Raw genomic sequence first — 12050 nt, forward strand, 5'->3', positions numbered from 1 at the left:
CATTTTGGTATAGTCTTAGATATATGTATGGCTACCCTTTCCTCATCCTACATGATCGACAATTCCCTCACAAATAGGTTGATATGTGGGCTGAAATTCAAGCTAATTTTCAGCCAATATGGACTGATTTGTAACATCTTAGATGGCTTTTATATTGTGGGTAGTAGATGTAGGAGCTCCGAGGAAAAGTGCTTCATTTTTAGGAAAAAGTGCTTCATTTTTAGGAAAAAGTGCTTCATTTTTAGGGAAATATTGAAATGCATTCCATTGAAAAAGTTGGTAAAGATAATGTAATAAGATTTAAGATTATTGATGGATGGGTCTTCTCTCTCTCTCTCTCTCTCTCTCTCTCTCTCTCTCTCTCTCTCTCTCTCTGCCTCTTCTCTTCTGTATGTTCGATTGTTTGTCTATCTCTGTCTCTCTCTAAACTAATGCTTATTATTCTCTTTACTTTAATTTGGTATGGTTGCCTCGCATTGTACAAAGGTAGGAGTGTGACAATATGTCTTGTGAGCATACATTTTGCCATGGGTTGAACATACATAGTTCTCACAACAAAGATAACGTCTCTACTCACCAAAATCTACCTTATCAATGGTAGAGTCTATACCCTTTGCTTTCTAAGCTATATCCCACAAAAGTGCATTTTATCGCCTTATCATCCCAACAAGAGAATAAAAACACACAAATAAACCACAGAGGACTTCTTATCATTTTAAGGTTCATAAGGGGTAATTGTCTGCAGAGCAATGCCTTGGTAAAGTGTTTGTTTAGCACATAACCACACATAGTTAATTACCTCCAAGCAAAAAAAATGAGGCATATCCTAGCCTTTAACCATGCAACGTGCCATCCCCACCATGAGAGATCAGTTCTTTCTCTCAACCATACCATTTTGATGAGGTGTGTGTAAGGAATTGTGCATTAATGTTTTACGTTAGTAGCCTTAGTTTATCATTTTCATTATGTTTAAGCACTCTTTTAAGCAAGACATCCTCCATTTAGAGTTTTTCTAGATCGCCAGATCAAAGCTCCTTACCCAGAGCACATGGATCATTAGTTTTGTAATCAAGTTTTTACAAGCAATAATATTATTTACTCTTTACTTCTTTCTATAATTTAGTGCTTTGTATTATATTGATCTAGCTTTGGTTATTGTGTATTCTCACATGATATTAGATCATCGGCTCTAGGCAAGGCTCTGGGCAAAGCTTGAGTTCAAGGTAGATTTAGAGAGATGACCTAACCTATAAATAACGCACCTGCTCATGCCTACCCTCCACCTTTTGGTGATGGAAAGTTGGATGAGACAAATTACACTCTCTGGAAGTTTAAGATTAGGTCTATTCTTGATTCATATGAGTCATGGGATTTGGCATGGATGTGAAGGAATGAAGATACACTATGTGCCATCGTCATTGATTCAATGTGATGATCCCGATTCAGCATATTACCCCACAAATTTTGAAGCATGACAATTTTTAAAGAACTAATATAAGATGAGGAATCAAACAAGGATTCAAAACCTTGAGAATCAGGCTGTAGCAAAAAGACATTCTAATGGAGAAGCAGCAAAGCAGTTCATATTGCAGATAAAGAATCAACAAGATTAGGTGGTGAGGATCATTGAGACCAGCGAAGAGCTAGCATGCGGGTGCATCAGAGTGTTACCCCATAAGTAGTTTGGTGACCTTACTAAGCATGCAAGTGCACAACCCACCTCATTGTTTTTAAGGAGTTCGGCATAATGCTGGTGGAGGAGGAGATGTATTTCAAAGCCAGAGATGGTAGCGACATGGCATTCTCTCAAATACAAAGAAAGGCAAGGGGAACTGTAAGATTCCTCCCCAGCCTCTCAAGATGTCCAGTATCTTCCCCTGTAGTCAAATCCCTCTTTAGAAATATAAAAGATTTTGTTTCTACCAGTTTTGGCCTAGAGAGAGAAAATCTTCTAGAGAGTGGTAATTTAGTTTTTAAATATTTTTGGATGGAAAAATATCTCTTCTTATTAAAATAATTTCCCCCGAAACAGAAGTTCAAAAAGATTTTTAGAAGGTGCATTAGAAATCAACTATAATCTGTTCAAGAGGCCTTATCCTGAGGGTCAAGATTTTTTCAAAATTTTAAATTAAGGTTTCTATGGGCCAATAAGATCAATCCATGTGTGGGGAGGAGATAAATTCAATTTGTAAAAGAAAAATACCCAAAAATGAGTAAATGCTCACATAAGATGAAGAGTTGACTATGTACAAGGGTTATTAGTAAAAAACTATGAGTATTACTAAAAAAACGAGATATTTTGGGTATAATGATTCCATTTTGATACATGTGTAGGTCTTGGTTAGAGCCTCCCTCTCCTATAAATAGAACCTGAGCCCTTTGTAAAAAAAGGAGGAGAAATATAGTATGCCAGAATTATGCTGAAATAATGATAATTTTTACTATTCTCTAAAATTCTCTCCAAATTGAAGAAATTGGAGCTTCCATCCTTCTTCAATCTCCATTGGTGGCTCCATCAACACAGCAAACCGATTGATTGGTTGGGGGCCTCTACTGTGATCAAAGAATTAAGCAATTTGTAAGGTAAAGTGTGAATTTTGATCTTTTTTCATAATTTCTCAATGTTTCTCGCTTCTCAACCCCTCTCAAGCTTGAGAAGCTTAATTGTAATGGCTTTTTGATGCTATTGAAGTTAATTGATGAATGGTAGTAAGCAAATACATAAATTCCTATTTATGCTTAATTTTAATGGTTTTTATGATTTTTGTCTTCTCTAAAATGATTATAATGTTATGCCTCATTGAAAAAAGGCATTTCCCTCTCTTCTTTAGTAAATCCAACCATTCTTATAAATGATTAATGGATAGAATTAAGTTTTTCATAATGTTTTTCTTAAATAAGTAGAAATTGTTTACATTAGAATGATTTAAATACTCTTGGTGAAATTCTAGTTGATTTTAGAGAGTTAAAAATTGAAAAATGGTCAGCCATACAAAGGAGGTTATGGAAAAATTTTCTAAAATTGTGTAAAATAAGTTTTATTATTTTTTAATTCAAAAAGAGTAATTCCCATCGTATATGTATTCTTAAAGTGTTAATTTTCATCCTAGGTATAAGAAAATACATACTAAAAATATTTTATTAAAAAAGTGTTACTTTCTTTAGAATTAAGTTCTATGCATAGAAGGAAGTATATTGAAATTGTTATTCTGATTATAAAGTGTGATTTTCATCATATATGATTTTATGCATAAATTAGAGGCATAAAAGAAATTCTTTTATATTAAAAGAGTCATTTTTATCATAAATAATTTGTATGCATAAACCTATGCATAAAAGATATTATTTTTATATTAAAAGTGTGATTTTCATCATAAATGATTTTATGCATAAATTAGATGCATAAAAGAAATTCTTTTATATTTAAAGTGTGATTTTCATCATAAATAATTTTATGCATAAATTAGATGCATGAAAGAAATTCTTTTATATTAAAAGAGTGATTTTCATCATAAATGATTTGTATGCATAAACATATGCATAAAAGATATATTTTTTATATTAAAAGTGTAAATTTTAATCATCAATGATTTTATGCATAAATTAGATGCATAAAAGAAATTTTTTTATATTAAAAGTGTGATTTTCATCATAAATGATTTTATGCACAAATTAGATGCATAAAAGAAATTCTTTTATATTAAAAGTGCGATTTTCATAAATGATTTTATGCATAAATTAGATGTATAAAAGAAATTCTTTTATATTAAAAGAGTGATTTTCATCATAAATGATTTGTATGCATAAACATATGCATAAAAGATATTTTTTTATATATTAAAAGTGTGATTTTTATCATAAATAATTTTATGCAAAAATTAGATGCATAAAAGAAATTCTTTTATATTAAAAGAGTGATTTTCATCATAAATGATTTGTATGCATAAACATATGCATAAAAGATATTTTTATATTAAAAGTGTGATTTTCATCATAAATGATTTTATGCATAAAAGAAATTCTTTTATTTTAAAAGAGTGATTTTCATCATAAATGATTTGTATGCATAAACATATGCAGCATGAAAGATATGTTTTTATATTAAAAGTGAGATTTTTATCATAAATAATTTTATGCATAAATTAGATGCATAAAAGAAATTCTTTTATATTAAAAGAGTGATTTTCATCATAAATGATTTGTATGCGTAAACATAACAATAAAAGATATTTTTATATATTAAAAGTGCGATTTTCATCATAAATAATTTTATGCATAAATAAGATGCATAAAAGAAATTCTTTTATATTAAAAGAGCGATTTTCATCATAAATGATTTGTATGGATAAACATATGCATAAATGATTTTTTTAATATTAAAAGTGAGATTTTCATTATAAATGAATTTTATGCATAAATTAGATGCATAAGAGAAATTCTTTTATTCTAAAAGTGTAATTTCTACTAAATTAGATTTATGCATGGAAAGATGCATAAAGAATTTATTTTAACCCAAAAGTGTTGTTCTCATCAATTTTGATTTTATGCATGAGAAGATGCATAAAAGATTGAATTATAATTCAAAAGTGTCATTCTCATTTAAAATAAATTTATGCATAGGAAGATGCATAAAAGATTGATTTTTATTTCGAAAGTGCTATTCTCCTTAAAATGAAATTTATGCATAAATAGATGCGTAAAGAAATCTTATATAAAAAATAAGAATTCTCTTGTATTCTATAATTAGATATGAGGATGTGAAATGAATCAGATAGATGAAAATGAACGAAGAATGGATGGAGATGTATGTATGTGAAAGAATGGATGTAGATATAGGTCTTGTGATTAAGGTCGTGGAGACCTAACTGATAAAGTTGCAACTACTGACCAGAGTCAATGGAGGACGTCTCGCGTAGCAAGGTCGACCGAGGTCTTGACCAGCCTCGGTTCGATTTAAATGGTGAGCTTCCGGTACGGTGGATGAGGGACCAAGGAAGCGGCCTATGAGTGAAGCACTAGGTGACCTGCGAAGGATCCTAGAGGGTGCTGACCATACGGTGCTCGGGCTCTGGGTCGCCGCAGATACCCATACATGCATCGTGGAAGATATTGGAATAAGGAGTTAGAGTTGTTTTCTGAAACCGAGTATGGATCTGGTTGATTGACTTTGCTGGTCCTCAACTGATGAGTCCATAGCTCTCTTATATGGATCTGTTGGTTTATCTTGCTGATCTTCAACGAGGATTCTATCTTGTTTTTTTTATAAGTGAATATTTGCCTGGTACTATGAGCTAGGAACTATCGCGAAAAGGGCCCTGAGTGAACAAGTGGTGAGCATTCTGGTTGCCAATGATGCCATAGATACTCCGATGAAGGAATGATTGAAAATTAAGACTCAATCGGATACTTGGAAGTTTATGATCAGTAATACTATGATTTTATTAAATGACTGATTTAAATACATTTGAATCTAAGAAAAAGGCAATTTCATATTGGGTGTGTTTGCTTGAAAATCCGGCTAGGGGGCCTGGGAACTCTTTTCCCTAGTACCCGGGACAAAACCTAACCAAATTCTAAATTGGATCCCATCACTACAGTGGTTGGGCGGTTGGCTAACCCATGGGACTGGATGGGGTTAGGCTGGACTGATGGATCCATAATATGAGACTCAATTTCTATTGTAGTACACTAGATGAAGTAAATCCCGGATAGTAATTGTTCTATGGAAAAAGGAATCAACGGCTGTGGCTCTCGATGGGGAAAAAAGCATTGATCTCTATGATCCAAGTACAAGTTTCTTCCTTGATTTGACCAAGTGACTTTAGGTTTGGTTGGATCAGTTTGGTCAGTAATAATGACCTTGACTACGTTAGAGTAAAATTTTATCCTGGAGGAATCGCCTGTGCTTTCTGGGCAAGGGAAGTTTTTCTAAGTTCGGTTTTGGAAGAACTGAGGAATTAGTCACCTGTCCGCATATCCATGGGTGAGGCCTCGAGTGTAGGACCCTGCCTTGTGCAAGATGTGCCACTTTCGCTGCTAGCACCTAGAATCCGTTGTGCAGTGGGGACGGGGATCTTACAGTTGGTATCAGTGCAAATTGGCTAATGAGGGTCAACCCAGAAGCCAAATATGTCAAAAATTTATCAAGAAGAACAAAAAGGTTGTAATTGTGTGATAAAATTCATACAGTTTTATATTCAAACTGAAATTCATAAATTAGTAATTGGGTCTTCAAATGGAAGTACTGCAGTTGTATGAAATCCCTGACTTGTTTGAGGCCTAGATATGATGGTATTTACCTTATAATTCCAAGAACCATGACTACTCGTATATACCGAGGGTATAACTGCAGCTCTTTACTGGCAGTATATACGAGTAAATCTAAGACTTGGAATTATAAGCATTAATGCTTTCCAGATGATGAATTCGAATGTGGTTGATATGATTTTTAAATTTTGGTTGAGAACTGATGAGTTGATTTGGATTCTGATTGAAAAAATGAAGATTTCTAAATTTTGGCTGAATTGTAATTAACTAAGTAAAACAACAATGAGGATGAATGGGACGAGTCCCTGTGATGATCTTCTTAAGTGGAATGACGTTAATGACTTCAGCCAATCACTATGAGATTAGTGGATTGTGCTGGCAGATTACTACTGTTAACTTTTGATCAGTGGATCAAATTAAGGGTTGATAAATTAAAAATTTGAAAAATTGAAATCCCCATGGAGGATTGTTCAGATAGAAAAATTCAGTCTGATGGACCATTATTATGTTAAAGATATGAATGAGATATTCTGAATGAATTGTCAACTGATAATGCGTTCTATATGAGTATCTTTATCCCTTGATTCTGTGGGGAGCCGACCTATTTAGAGAACCCCGGAATCAATTGAATCAAAATTCGGATTGAATCATAAATAAAGAGACTTAACAAGAATTTTCGTATTGATAGGAACATGGACCGAGGTCATCGTGGTAGAAATGTTAACCCCCAACTCGATGAAGAAGAGCTCGACCTGGATGTTCGTAAAACTCTTCATAGTTCGCAGCCTGGACCTTTCAAGGGGTGAAGGGGAAAACTTGGGGCGAGGCTGTGGAGAAGTGGATTGAATTAATGGAAGAATACTTCGATGTCACCGGGTACAATGAGAAGAGCAAAATGGCTCTTACAAGGCTAAAGATAGTGGAGATAGCTGGAGTGGCATGGAAAAACCACTGCGAGACAAACCATCTTGACTAAAATACCCAAACCTGGACCGATCTCAAGGCTTACCTCAGAAAGAGGTTTTGTCCCCCAGGCTTTCTTGAAACTAAGATGAATGAGTTCTTGGAACTAAAGCAGGAAAGCCGGACAATTGAAGAGTACCATCAAGCTTTTGCCCTTCTCCTTAAATATTCCCCTCAATTGGATGAAGAGAAGCTGATGGTCAGGTTCATTTGGGGAATGAACGAGCCATTGGATACTTTAGTCAAGAATGCCAAACCTATTTCCATGGCCGGATGGCGAAGGATTTTGCCAAAGCCTTTGATGTCAAAGTCCTGCCAAAGCCAGCACCATCACCTTTCAAAAGGTTTTTATTCCCAGAAGATGATTCCAAACTTCCTCCGCCTAAGAGATATCAGGGTCAAACCCAGGATATGGGAAGTTCCAGAATGGAAGAAATGTCCTTTTCCCAAAACTCAATCCCCTGGATTTCAACTTCAGAAGTTCCACCCTTGAACAAGAGAGTGAAATGCTATAACTGTCAAGGGTTTGGACATCGCAGCATGGATTGCCCAATGTTTTTAGGACAGGAAAATCAAGGATCAAGATTCCAGGCTCTAGCCCCTTCCGTCCAGAGTAATCAGGGTTCTATCTGCCAAAATCAGGAAAATCCTAGAGGTAACCCCTCTATCCAACCTGCAGTTTCAATCCAAAGTAATGCAAGACCTCCATCTTAGAATAGGGAAAGTTAAAGAGAGTTGTTCCCAAATCGGCCGTCCACTTCCAAGGCAGTAACGCTGGAAGTGATTGAAGAAGAAGAAGAAGATGAAAGAGATCATACTCCACCTGCGAGATGAGGACATCTCGCGTTTTTTAAGTGGGGTAGAATGTAAGATTCCTCCCCAGCCTCTCAAGATGTCCAGTATCTTCTCCTGTAGTCAAATCCCTCTTCAAAAATATAAAAGATCTTATTTTTACCAGTTTTGGCCTAGAGAGAGAAAATCTTCTAGAGAGTGGTAATTAAGTTTTGGCCTAGAGAGAGAAAATCTTCTAGAGAGTGGTAATTAAGTTTTTAAATATTTTTGGATGGAAAAATATCTCTTCTTATTAAAATAAGTTCCCCCAAAATAGAAGTTCAAAAAGATTTTCAGAAGGTGCATTAGAAATCAAGTATAAAATCTGTTCATCTCAAGAGGCCTTATCCTGAGGGTCAAGATTTTTTCAAAATTTTAAATTAAGGTTCCTATGGGCCAATAAGATCAATCCATGTGTGGGGAGGAGATAAATCCAATTTGTAAAAGAAAAATACCCAAAAATGAGTAAATGCTCACATAAGATGAAGAGTTGACTATGTACAAGGGTTATTAGTAAAAAACTATGAGTATTACTAAAAAGATGAGATATTTTGGGTATCATGATTCCATTTTGACACATGTGTAAGGAAGGGGAGTCCCTTCAAGGAGGAACCTACTTCACATGCTTGAATGAGTTTTAAACTAAAAAATAATGTGATATTTTTATCTCTCCTCTCTCTTGGATCAAACCGAATAAAAAGGGAACCGAATCAAAACCGAATAAAAAAGGAACCGAATCAAAATCGAATAAAAAAGGAACCAAACTAGGTCCAAATCTAGTCCAAATTCAACCAAACTAAATCTGGAAAATTCTAGAAATCAGTTGGTCTTGGTTAGAGCTTCCCTCTCCTATAAATAGAACTTGAGCCCTTTGTAAAAAAAGAAGGAGAATTATACTATGCCAGAATTATGCTGAAATAATGATAATTTTTACTATTCTTTAAAATTCTCTCCAAATTGAAGAAATTGGATCTTCCCTCCTTCTTCAATCTCCATTGGTGGCTCCATCAACACACCAAACCAATTGATTGGTTGGGCGCCTCTATTGTGATCAAAGAATCAAGCAATTTGTAAGGTAAAGTGTGAATTTTGATCTTTTGCTTGAGAAGCTTAATTGGAATGGCTTTTTGATGCTATTGAACTTAATTGATGAATGGTAGTAAGGAAATACATAAATTTTCATTTATGCTTAATTTTAATGGTTTTTATGATTTTTGTCTTCTCTAAAATGATTATAATGTTATGCCTCACTGAAAAAAGGCATTCCCCTCTCTTCTTTAGTAAATCCAACCATTCTTTATCCTAGATGAATGATTAATGGATAGAATCAAGTTTTTCATAAGGTTTTTCCTAAATAAGTAGAAATTGTTTACATTAGAATGATTTAAATACTCTTGGTGAAATTCTAGTTGATTTTAGAGAGTTAAAAATTGAAAAATGGTCAGCCATACAAAGGAGGTTATGGCAAAATTTTCTAAAATTGTGTAAAATAAGTTTTATTATTTTTTAATTCAAAAAGAGTAATTCCCATCGTATATGTATTCTTAAAGTGTTAATTTTCATCCTAGGTATAAGAAAATACATACTAAAAATATTTTATTAAAAAAGTGTTACTTTCTTTAGAATTAAGTTCTATGCATAGAAGGAAGTATATTGAAATTGTTATTCTGATTATAAAAGTGTGATTTTCATCATAAATGATTTTATGTATAAATTAGATGCATAAAAGAAATTCTTTTATATTAAAAGAGTGATTTTCATCATAAATGATTTGTATGCATAAACATATGCATAAAAGATATTTTTATATATTAAAAGTGTGATTTTCATCATAAATGATTTTATGCATAAATTAGATGCATAAAAGAAATTCTTTTATATTAAAAGTGTGATTTTCATCATAAATGATTTTAGGCATAAATTAGATGCATAAAAGAAATTCTTTTATATTAAAAGAGTGATTTTCATCATAAATGATTTGTATGCATAAACATATGCATAAAAGATATATTTTTTATATTAAAAGTGTGATTTTCATCATAAATAATTTTATGCATAAAAGAAAATTTTTTATATTAAAAGTGTGATTTTTTATCATAAATGATTTTATGCATAAATTAGATGCATAAAAGAAATTCTTTTATATTAAAAGTGTGATTTCCATCATAAATGATTTTATGCATAAATTAGATGCATAAAAGAATTTTTTTATATTAAAAGAGTGATTTTCATCATAAATGATTTGTATGCATAAACATATGCATAAAAGATATATTTTTTATATTAAAAGTGTGATTTTTATCATAAATGATTTTATGCCTAAATTAGATGCATAAAAGAAATTCTTTTATATTAAAAGAGTGATTTTCATCATAAATGATTTGTATGCATAAACATATGCATAAAAGATATTTTTATATTAAAAGTGTGATTTTCATCATAAATGATTTTATGCATAAATTAGATGCATAAAAGAAATTCTTTTATATTAAAAGAGTGATTTTCATCATAAATGATTTGTATGCATAAACATATGCATGAAAGATATTTTTTTAATGCATAAACATATGCATGAAAGATATTTTTTTAATATTAAAAGTAAGATTTTCATCATAAATGATTTTATGTATAAATTAGGTCAGCATAAATTAGATGCATAAAAGAAATTCTTTTATATTAAAAGAGTGATTTTCATAATAAATGATTTGTATGCATAAACATATGCATAAAAGATATTGCTTTATATTAAAAGTGTGATTTTCATCATAAATAATTTTATGCATAAATTAGATGCATAAAAGAAATTCTTTTATATTAAAAGAGTGATTTTTATCATAAATGATTTGTATGAATAAACATATGCATAAATAATTTTTTAATATTAAAAGTGAGATTTTTATCATAAATACATTTTATGCATAAATTAGATGCATAAGAGAAATTCTTTTATTCTAAAAGTGTAATTTCTACTAAATTGGATTTATGTATGGAAAGATGCATAAAGAATTTATTTTAACCCAAAAGTGTTGTTCTCATCAATTTTGATTTTATGCATGAGAAGATGCATAAAAGATTGAATTTTAATTCAAAAGTGTCATTCTCATTTAAAATAAATTTATGCATAGGAAGATGCATAAAAGATTGATTTTTATTTCGAAAGTGCTATTCTCCTTAAAATGGAATTTATGCATAAATAGATGCGTAAAGAAATCTTATATCAAAAATAAGAATTCTCTTGTATTCTATAATTAGATATGAGGATGTGAAATGAATTAGATAGATGAAAATGAACGAAGAATGGATGGAGATGTATGTATGTGAAAGAATGGATGTAGATACATGTATGTGAAAGAATGGATATAGATGTATGTATGTGAAAGGAAAGATGTATGTGTATGTGATAAGTATGGATGTGGATGTAGAAATGGATGTATGGATGTAGATGTGGATGTGGATGTATGAATAGGGATGTATGGATATGGATGTGGATATGGATGTATGAATGTGGATGTGGAAATGGATGTATGGATGTAGATGTGAATGTGGGTGTATGGATGTGGATGTGTGGATGTGGATGTATGGATGTGGATGTATGAATGTGGATGTGGAGGTATGAATGTAGATGTGGAAATGGAGGTATGGATGTGGATGTGGATGTGGATGTGGATGTATGATTGTGGATGTGAAAATGGATGTATGGATGTGGATGTGGATGTATGAATGTAGATGTGAAAATGGATGTATGGATATGGATGTGGATGTATGAATGAGGATGTGAAAATGGACGTATGGATGTGGATGTATGGATGTATATATGTGGATGTGGATGTATGAATGAGGATGTGAAAATGGATGTATGGATGTAGATGTGGATGTGGATATGGATGTGGATGTATGAATGTAGATGTGAAAATGGATGTATGGATGTAGATATGGATATAGATGTGAATGTGGATGTGGATGTGGATGTATGAATGTGAATGTGGATG

This window comes from Cibotium barometz, chromosome 48, assembly GCF_041138505.1.
Source record: "Cibotium barometz isolate CiBa-2024 chromosome 48, ASM4113850v1, whole genome shotgun sequence".
Lineage (NCBI taxonomy): Eukaryota > Viridiplantae > Streptophyta > Polypodiopsida > Cyatheales > Cibotiaceae > Cibotium > Cibotium barometz.